The sequence below is a fragment of the Esox lucius genome, chromosome 23, assembly GCF_011004845.1.
Source record: "Esox lucius isolate fEsoLuc1 chromosome 23, fEsoLuc1.pri, whole genome shotgun sequence".
Lineage (NCBI taxonomy): Eukaryota > Metazoa > Chordata > Actinopteri > Esociformes > Esocidae > Esox > Esox lucius.
This window is the reverse complement of record NC_047591.1, coordinates 6988286-6999091: the sequence shown is the minus strand read 5'-3', so window position 1 is coordinate 6999091 and position 10806 is coordinate 6988286. Positions and strand designations below refer to the sequence as shown.

General features: G+C 49.6%; 1 protein-coding gene across 3 annotated transcripts in view; it reads left to right on the top strand.

Annotated features, from left to right (window-relative positions):
- Positions 1-10605: 10605 nt before the first annotated feature.
- The window catches only part of LOC105029999 (synapsin-3), a 101478-nt gene continuing 101277 nt past the window's right edge, over positions 10606-10806 (top strand). For 2 of the 3 annotated variants that reach the window (XM_013131635.3, XM_013131636.2), the window contains exon 1: positions 10606-10709. The gene's annotated coding sequence lies outside the window, so the exon portion shown is untranslated. The remainder of the gene's footprint in view (positions 10710-10806) is intronic. The other variant, XM_020042950.2, reaches the window with a different exon arrangement.

The window sequence follows — 10806 nt, the reverse complement described above, 5'->3', positions numbered from 1 at the left end:
ACGCGCGGCTCCGGCAGCGGGGCCGACCCGGAGGGCGCCGCGCAGGACGATCAGGGCACTGACGATGGAAGTCGGCGAGGAGCTCCAGATCAAGAACATCCACCGCCGGCACCCAGCAACGCTCCTCCGGGCCGTACCCCTCCCACTCCACCAGGTACTGCAGGCCCCCCCCCCTCGGCGCCTCGAGTCGAGGATGGAACGGACAGAGTACGCCGGGCCCCCCTCGATGTCCAGAGGGGGCGGAGGGACCTCCCGCACCTCAGACTGCTGGAGGGGACCAGCCACCACCGGCCTGAGGAGAGACACATGGAACGAGGCATTAATCCTGTAATCAGGGGGAAGTTGTAACTTATAGGTTACCTCGTTCACTCTCCCCAGGACTTTAAACGGCCCTACAAACCGCGGGCCCAGCTTCCGGCAGGGCAGGCGGAGAGAGGGAGGTTCCGGGGTCGAGAGCCAGACCCGGTCGCCCACAGCGTAGACCGGGGGTGTCATTGCGCCGGCGGTCAGCAGCGGACTTCTGGCGAACCCCGGCGCGCCGGATGTGTCGATGGGCCAGGGACCAGGTGTCCTCGGCGCGCCGGAACCAGTCGTCCACCGCCGGAACCCCAGACTCGGGCTGGCTCTGCCAGGGTACCAAGACCGGCTGGTACCCCAGGACACACTGAAAGGGAGTCAAGGACGTGGAGGAGTGACGGAGTGAATTCTGAGCATACTCTGCCCAGGGCAGGAACTCCGCCCACTCCCCCGGCCGGTCCTGGCAATAGGACCGCAGGAACCTCCCCAGGTCTTGATTCACACGCTCCACCTGCCCATTAGCTTTGGGGTGGAACCCGGAGGTGAGGCTGACCGAGACCCCCAACCGGCCCATAAAGGCCTTCCAAACTCGAGACGTGAACTGAGGGCCCCGGTCAGAAACAATGTCCTCCGGCACCCCGTAGTGCCGGAAGACATGGGTGAATAGAGCCTCTGCGGTCTGCAGGGCCGTCGGGAGACCAGGGAGGGGAAGGAACCGGCAGGCCTTTGAAAACCGGTCCACAACAACCAGGACCGTGGTATTGCCTAGTGAGGGGGGAAGACCGGTCAGAAAATCAATGGACAAGTGAGACCATGGTCGTTGTGGAACGGGCAAAGGGAGTAACTTACCCGCCGGAAGGTGTCTAGGTGCCTTACACTGAGCGCACACCGAACAGGAGGACACGTACGCCCTCACATCCTTAGCCAGACCAGGCCACCAGTACTTATCGGTAAGGCAGCGCACAGTACGGTCTATGCCCGGGTGACCCGTGGAAGGGGACGTGTGGGCCCAGTAAATGAGACGGTCACGGACATCCAGCGGGACGTACTGATGACCCGCAGGACACCCGGGAGGCCCAGGATCGCTGTGCAACGCTCGCTGAATGTCCGCGTCCACGTCCCACACAACCGGCGCCACAATGCATGAGGCGGGCAGAATCGGTGTATCATCTACCCGCCTTTCACCCGCGTCGCACAACCGAGACAGCGCGTCTGCCTTGGCGTTTTTTGTACCCGGAACGTATGAAAGCGTGAAATCGAACCGGGCAAAAAACAACGCCCACCTGGCCTGGCGAGGGTTCAGTCTCCTCGCCGCCCGGATGTACTCCAGGTTACGGTGGTCGGTCCAGACTACAAACGGGTGTCTCGCTCCCTCGAGCCAATGTCTCCAAACAGTCAAGGCGTTAAACACAGCCAACAGCTCCCTGTCACCGACGCCATAGTTGCGCTCTGCCTCACTGAGCTTTCGTGAGTAAAAGCACAGGGGCGACGCTTAGGAGGGGTACCCGACAGTTGGACAATACAGCACCTATCCCCACCTCCGAGGCATCCACCTCCACTATGAACGGCAGTGACGGATCGGGGTGAGCCAGAACCGGGGCAGAGGTGAACATTCTCTTAAGGGTGCGAAATGCGACGTCTGCCTCGGCCGTCCAGGTGATCCGGCTCGGCCCACCCTTCAACAAGGAAGTAATAGGAGCTGCCACCTTGCCGAAGCCCGTATAAACCCTACGGTAGAAATTTGGCAAACCCAATGAATCGCTGCACCGCCTTAACCGTGGTGGGAACGGGCCAATTACGCACGGCTGACACGCGATCGACCTCCATTTCCACCCCACCGCGGAAATCCGAAACCCGAGGAAAGAGACGGCTCGCTGGAAGAATGCGCACTTCTCTGCTTTAGCGTACAGGCCATGCTCCAACAGTCGCTTCAGCACCCTCGCGAACGAGAGGACACCATGCTCAGCACGCGTAGTGGAATACACGAGGATGTCGTCAATGTAAAACCACAACTCCGCGCCCCAGCATGTCCCTAAACACGTCGTTCACAAAGGACTGAAACAACTGCCGGGCATTCATCAACCCATACCGGCAATCACCAGGTATTCGTAGTGACCCGTGGTGGTGCTGAAGGCGGTTTTCCACTCGTCTCCCTCTCGGATTCTCACCAAATTGTACGCACTCCGGAAGTCCAGTTTTGTGAAGAAGCGCGCCCCATGCATTGACTCAATATATTGGGAAATCAGGGGGATAGGATAGGAGTACCGGATCGTCATGTTTATTTAACGCCCTGTAGTCAATGCACGGACGCAAACCCCATCCTTCTTCCTCACAAAAAAGAAACTCGAGGAGGCGGGCGAGGTGGAACGGCGGATCTGCCCCTGCCGCAGGGATTCGGCCACATAGGTCTCCCATCGCTGCGGTTTCTGCCTGCGACAGGGGATACACATGACAATAAGGCGGCACAGCATCTCCCTTTAGGTTTATAGCACAATCCCCGGACCGATGTGGTGGGCAAACGACTAGCCATGGTCTTCGAAAAGACCAGCGCTAAATCGGCATATTCCGGGGGAATGCGCACTGCGGAGACACTTGTCTGGACTTTCCACCGAGGTCGCACCAACGGAAACACCTAGACACCTCTCCTGACACCCCTGGAGACCCACCCTGTCAACACTCTCTGCGACCAGGAAATAGTTGGGGTCGTGTCCACGACAACCATGGAAGACCCAGCACCACAGGGAAAGCAGGAGAGTGAATAACATGAAACTCAATCTGTTCGGTATGGGCGTGCTGTACGGTCATCGTGATAGGGACTGTGACGTGCTCAACGAGACCAGTGCCTAGTGGTTTGCTGTCTAAGCCCGTAATGGACCTAGGTTGCGACAATGGAACCAGCGGAATGCGCAGTTTCTGTGCGTAACCGCTGTCCATAAAATTCCCAGCTGCGCCTGAGTCTACGAGCGCCTTACACTGAGAGTTAGCAAGGAAAATCAGGGAAGGCCACCAAGATGTCATGTGCTTTCGCAGAGAGCCCTGACAGTGTGTGTGGTTCTACTCACCTGACTAGGTGTAGGGGTGTCAGGCTTCCTCCTCCGCTCGACCCTTTCTCGCTGGAAACAGTAGGAGGCAGAGTGTCCCTTCCTCCACAAAAGGAACACTCCCTAGACCGCACCGTCTCCCTACGTGCGGCGCCTCCCACTTCCATGGGTTCAGGTCCGGCGACGGGGTTTGTACCGGAGGGGGCTGATCATTCCCGGTGCTGTCCGCGGGTGGCTAGCAGATTGTCCAGCCGGATCGCCATGTCGACGAGCTGGTCGAACGTCAACATGGCGTCCCGGCATGCCAGCTCTCCTACGGACGTCAGACCGTAAGTGGCACCGGAATGATCTATAAGTGCCCTGTCGTTCCAGCCCGACCCCGCCGCCAGGGGTCCTGAACTCCAGGGCGAAGGCCCTGCACGCTCCTTGTCCCCTGCCTCAGGTGCACGAGGACCGCTCGCCGACCTCCCTGCCGTCGGCGCGGGTGATCGAACACGGCCCGGAAGAGGCCGACGAACGCCCCGTAATGGGCCAACTCCGGCCCGTTGGTGGACCAAACGGAGTTGGCCCAGTCCAACGCCTTGCCCCTCAGGCAGGAGACAAGGGCCGAGACCTTCTCCCTATCCCCCGGGTGAGGGCTGAGGGAGGCAAAGTAGAGCTCCAGCTGGAGCAGGAACCCAGAGCACTGGGCAGCGTCTCCGCCGAATCCCTGAGGAAGGCTCAGTTGAATGGTCCTCCTCTGCGACGGTGGAGACGATGGCAGGGGCACTCCACCCGGGTTGAGTGTCGGGGTTTGCTGCTCAGATGGCAACCTCGCCTCCAACCGCCGCATAGCCTTGACCATCTCTGTCACGGCCTCCCCCAGGGACGCGATCATGCTCCCATGCTGGTGGATGAGGTCGCTCCCCGCTGGCTCCATTCTGGAGGTGTGGTATTCTGTCATCGGTGTGTCAGGGTGTGTGAATAAAGGAGCCAAACGCAGGGAGGTAGATAATCTTTCTTATTTAAACGAAAAAATGGCACGCGTAACAGCAAGAGCGCAAAAGCGTGCAATAGACTTGCAATACAACACCAAACATAGAACAATACCACACAAAGACGCCCAGAAACAAGGGAACTAATATAGGCAACCTAATGAGGGAATGGACACCAGGTGTGTGCAATAACAAGACATGACAGTGCCGTGGGAGGAGGAGCGGCGTGGCTAGAAGGCCGGCGATGACGCGCACCGAACACCACGTCGGGAGGGGTGGCGCGCGTCCTCCATGCGCGTCCTCGTTACAGAGACAAAGATAAATCATGTCAGAATGTTTTCCACCTTTAATGTGACCTATAACGTGAACAATTCAATTGAAAAATAAACTGACATTTTCAAGGGGGAAAAATTTAAAACTCACAATAACCTGGTTGCATAAGTGTGCACCCTTAAACTAATACTTTGTTGAAGCACCTTTTGATTTTATTACAGCACTCAATCTTTTTGGGTAGGAGTCTATTAGCATGGCACATCTTGATGTAGCAATATTTGCCCACTCTTCTTTGCAAAAGCGCTCCAAATCTGTCAGATTGTGAGGACAGCTCCTGTGCACAACCCTCTTCAGATCACAGATGTTCAATTGGATTCAGGTCTGGGCTCTGGTTGGGCCATTCCAAAACGTTAATCTTCTTCTGGTGAAGCCATGCTTTTCATAAAATTACTGTTTATAATTCCGTCCACCCTGATTAAGGCCAGCTGAAGAAAAACAGCCCCAAAGCATGATGCTGCCACCACCATGCTTCACCATGCTTCACCATGCTTCCACGGTATGGTGTTCTTTGGGTGATCTGCAGTGTTGTTTTTGCGCCAAACATACCTTTTGGAATTATGGCCAAAAGTTCAACTTTGGTTTAATCAGACCATAACACATTTTCCCACATGCTTTTGGGGTACTTGATGTTTGTTTCTTTAAACTTTAGCCGGGCTTGGATGTTTTTTTTTTTAAGAAAAGGCTTCTGTCTTGCCACCCTACCCCATAGGCCATTCATATGAAGAATACAGGAGATTGTGGTCACATGTAGCACACAGCCAGTACTTACCAGACATTTCTGCAGTTCCTTTAATGTTGCTGTAGGCCTCTTGGAAGCCTCCCTGACCAGTTTTCTTCTTGTCTTTTCATCAATTTTGGAGGGACGTCCAGTTCTAGGTAATGTCTCTGTTGTGCCATATTTTCTCCACTTGATGATGACTGTCATCACCTTGTTCCATGGTATATCTAATGCTTTGGAAATTATTTTGTACCCTTCTCCTGACTGATATCTTTCAAGAGTGAGATCCCTCTGATGCTTTGGAAGCTCTCTGATGACCCTGGCTTTTCCTCTGAGATGTAACTAAGAAAATGTCAGGAAAATCCTACAAGAACAGCTGAGCTTTATTTGTAATTAATCAGGGTCACTTTAAATGATGGCAGGTGTGTAATGACTTCTATTAAACATGAGTTTGAATGTGATTGGTTAATTCTGAACACAGCCACATCCCCAGTTTTAAGAGGGTGTGCACACTTATGCAACTACGTTATTGTAAGTTTTTTATTTTGTATTTTTCCCCCTTGAAGATTTCAGTTTGTTTTTCCAATTGAATTGTTCACATTATAGGTCACATGAAAGTTCTGACATGATTTATCTTTGTCTCATTCTTTTACATCAAAAAAACCTGGCCGTACTTCATTCACCCTGTAGATGTACTTCACCCTGTAGACTTACTTCACCCACCATGTAGACATACTTCATTCACCCTGTAGACATACTTCACCCTGTAGACATACTTCATTCACCCTGTAGACTTACTTCACCCTGTAGACATACTTCATTCATCCTGTAGACGTACTTCTCCCTGTAGAAATACTTCATTCACCCTGTAGACTTACTTCACCCACCCTGTATACATACTTAATTCACTCTGTAGACTTACTTCACCCACCCTGTAGACATACTTCATTCACCCTGTAGACTTACTTCACCCTGTAGACATACTTCATTCACCCTGTAGACGTACTTCTCCCTGTAGAAATACTTCATTCACCCTGTAGAAATACTTAATTCACCCTGTAGACATACTTCATTCACCCTGTAGACATACTTCATTCACCCTGTAGACATACTTCATTCACCCTGTAGACATACTTCATTCACCCTGTAGACATACTTCATTCACCCTGTAGACATACTTCATTCACCCTGTAGACATACTTAATTCACCCTGTAGACATACTTAATTCACCCTGTAGACATACTTAATTCACCCTGTAGACGTACTTCAACCGGTAAACGATGCCACCGGAAACATCATTAGTCACTGTCATTGTGAGCTTTACTTAACTATCCATTCCCTACTTTTACATTTTTTTTTTACATATAAATACTGAACTAAAACCGACTGCCTTTGCTTTTCTTACTGTTTATTTTTAATACCCTCTCTGTATATTTCTCCACCTGTCTCTCTCCGCCTTTCCCTGTCTTTCTCTCTTTGCCTCTCTCTTTTTTTGCCCCTCTCTGTGTTGCAGTAATGATGCAAGGTAATTTCTTGATCAGTGGTCCTTGACAGAGCATTCTTCAGGGTGATCCCATTGAACCTCTCTCTCCTCTCCCCACTCTTTCTCTCCCAAGGGTTTCCTGCTTTGTTGTGAACATCCCACTGTGTCTCCACTCAGTGACTCCCCTTATAACACAGATGGCACCAGCAGTGTTCAACCTGGGCGTCTTTGTCAAATAAATAAGGAAGGAGTGGGAAAAATCAATATGACGGTCGAAATCTCAGAAATTAGCCCTTGCAATTTAGTGCTGCAAATCAGTCAGGCGTCACTGTTCTCCCTCACCAAGACACCCCACCCGCAACAATCTGTGAAATACTTGGAAAGGTATTTCAGACCGTGCATGGTACTGGGTTCATTCCAAGGAGATTTTGCTTCACACTTCAAGGTAATGTTTCTATGGGGTGGATTGTGCTATATCAACCAACTCATGTGCTGTGAGGTTGTCCGTTACCGGATGTGATGCCATTGAATTCTTGGCAGGTCCCCAGGGAGAACCCAGGTTTATGTTAACCTAACCCAGGTTTATGTTAACCTAACCCAGGTTTATGTTAACCTAACCCAGGTTTATGTTAACCTAACCCAGGTTTATGTTAACCTAACCCAGGTTTAAGTTAACCTAACCCAGGTTTATGTTAACCTAACCCAGGTTTATGTTAACCTAACCCAGCCACATGAGGTCTTCAGCAGACCGTGCTGATCTTGACCAGAGAGACGCCTGGTCAACGGTCTGGCTACCAGGCCATGTGTATGCTAACGTTAAAGTCGAACATTTCTGTACATCACAAAAGTGATACTGCTTTACTCCATTCTAGAAATACCGTATGGCACGCCTCACCGGTTCATCCATTTTGCAGCTGAATGGAGCCGGTTGTAAGTCACAGCTGTGCCTGGTCCCTGCAGGCTCTGACCAGCCCACTAAACAGCCATTTACATCCACTCAGACTGAGCTATTCAGAAAAGCTTTCAAGGACCGTTAATAATGTTGTTCTCCTGTCTTCTGGACCTGACGACACCTGAAGCTTTATTGTTGCCTGCTTAAAATGTCCTGTGTTTGGATGTATTAATGAGTACTGTATCCATTTATATAACATTTTATTTTAGTCAGCGCCTTGGTTGTGAGCAAAGCACTTCACAAATTAAACGTGTTATTGTTTTCCCGTCTGGACTGTTTGATTGGCAGCTGCTGAGCCAATGGGAAGGGGAGGGTTCCTCGGCTGATTATTGTGGTACCTGTGGAGCTGGCAACAGGGCGCTTCTTAATATCAGCGCAGTGTCTTTGAGTGTGGCAGAGCTCCGTATTGACATGCAATGTGAATTAAATATGACTCCTTTCTCCTTCATCCATTCCCTCTGGCGGTCTGAGATGCCAGTGTTTTACCTTTCATTGTGCTGAGTCATTGTGCTTCTGTTAATCCTGCCAAGGCGCCACTGGTCCAAGACAAGGCACACTGTTGAAGAGAGAGGTCAGAGAGGGCTTGGAATAGAATTGGATATGTTTGTGATTAATGGGGAGGGAATTGATGTCATTGTGATTTGGTTTAGAATTTGTTATTTCTGATGACATAGGCAAATGTCTGCTCAACCAGGATTGTCATTGTGGAATACAAATCATTGGAAACTGTCTAACTGTGCCATCCTATTTCTGCCTCAGGACTAGCCGTCAAAGATTTGATTGATTTCACTGTTGTACTTGGCTCTGAAATATGTAACTGTTGGATATTCAGAGACTGCTAAATATCGCCTCCTAATGAAAGAGCACAAGACAGTTTGTAATGGCTTCCCCCTGCAGTGACTCATCTAAACTAATGTGCTCTAAAGAGGCTTCTCAGCTGGAGGTCTGTTATTGATTGATGGGGTGCATTTCGGTGGATACAAGAAAAAAAGTGGTCTGAATGTCAAATGCATTTTGAAATCAGAAGTCAATCTCTGGCAGTCATTTCAATTATGCAGGCTGTATATGAAAGACTAGCTGCACTAGCTTGATATATTCATAATCAATTTAGGGTTTGTGGCTGTCATTGTAAGCTCGCTCAGCCAGCCTAAGCACAAGACCTTTAAACGTAACACTGCCTGTCTTTGATAGAGTAACTCAAACTCTGTTACTTACTGTTTTTAAGTTATTTTAATACGAATTCTTGCAAATTATCACTAAATAAAAATAACCTCTGAATTTTCCCTTGTTAAATTATAATCCCTCAGACATCAGCCCATCGGCAAGCAATTGATATTTTGTATCAGGCCTAAAATAAATTAGTCCTGTAGTGTCATTGGTTTGTTAGGAAATCAATGGGAGTCAACCTTTGGGAATGTACTGTTTTTCCCTAGAGGGGTGAGCAAGGGCAGAGCTGCTCATTAAGTTCTAATAAGTGAATAAGCAATCCAGTGATTTAGGCCTGATTAATTAAGCCAAATTTGTTTCAATTAAAGTATCCTATATACTTACCCTGGAGGTTCGAAACTGAGACACCCTCATATCGTATACCAAAACAAGTTTTTCTCAATTCAAATAAAATCCCTGTGTCTTCCCCAGTGGATCGTACTGATGGATTTACTGATGTTGACCTTTTCTACATCCAAAATACTTAATGATGATTTAACATGTCTAAACCTGAGATAGATTTCAGGAACGGATTAGTATTGAAACACAAGGTCAAAAGAATCACCATTCTCCAACACGACGGAAATTTAAGCTGAGATTTCTGCCAGGCACGCGGCGGTGCTTGTCGCTGCCTTTGTGTCAGAAAAATGGAAGGATAAAAATAGTTGAGTGTGAACCACATAGCAGTGATGGGAGAGAACGGTGTGAGGATATGCCAGAGCCTAATGACTTGGCACATACAGAGGAGATGGCCCTGAACCGAGCCTTGGGGGACACTATTAGTGAGAGTCCCTGGGGAAGATAGGTCCCCTCCACCTCACCTGTTAGGCTCGACCTGCCAGGTAGAATGCAATCAAACAGTGTGTAGAGACATCAGACACCCAGCCCTGAGAGAGTTGGAAAGGAGTAGTTAATGGTTCACTGGCCCAATTTTTTTGCATGAACGTGTTGGTGGTCTAAGTCACTGTTTTGCAGGACAGCGACATTACAGACAGAAGTTTGAATCCTGTTCACGACATACTGACGGTGTCAGGGGTCCCCCAGAGGCATTTGCAAAATCCTCTCAACGCCACCCACGGTTGAGGGTTGGGCTTGGGAACGCGGTTCCTTGTTGCACTCTGACGACTCCGTGTCGTAGGTTATGCACTTGTGAGCTCACTCGGGGTTGATTGCTGAGGAATGTGCTCCGCTACCAGAGCATGTGCTGCAAAGTACTTGTGTGATCACAAGTAGAATTGCTTGGCATGTGTCGCATCTGAGGACACATTTCCGGCTCTTCGAATCTCCCAAAACTGCTATGAAGTTGTTGGGATGAGGCAAGGCCATGATTTTGGACATCAGAGCAACTCTGTTACCTGTGTTTTTTGTTAGGTGTTTCCCTGGAAATCCCAGAAAACGTCTGTTTTACAATACCTTCAGCCTGACTGCGTCTGTTTGAACTGAAATGCATGAAAATGTCATGCCTGAAAAAAATATGTATTTTCCACAAAAGTAAGTTATGCAGGGAGCTTAAACATCACCAATGATTTGACCAATTAGGTAAGAGGGCGATCTCAGGACTGAATGCATTTTATTGCTCCCAGCATGCATTGTGGGATACGGAGCAAACTGGTGAAAGCTGAGGCAGAGTACTGCTGAGGATTGTGACGCGAGCGCAAGGGGAGCACCATCCAAACACGTTTGTGATACCAGAAAGAAACCCAGGTAAATCATAACAGAATATAATGAAAATCTTAACTGAAATATTTATTGTGCTGTCTCTGAGGCTGTGCTTTTGTAAATTGTGCATGGAATCAAACCG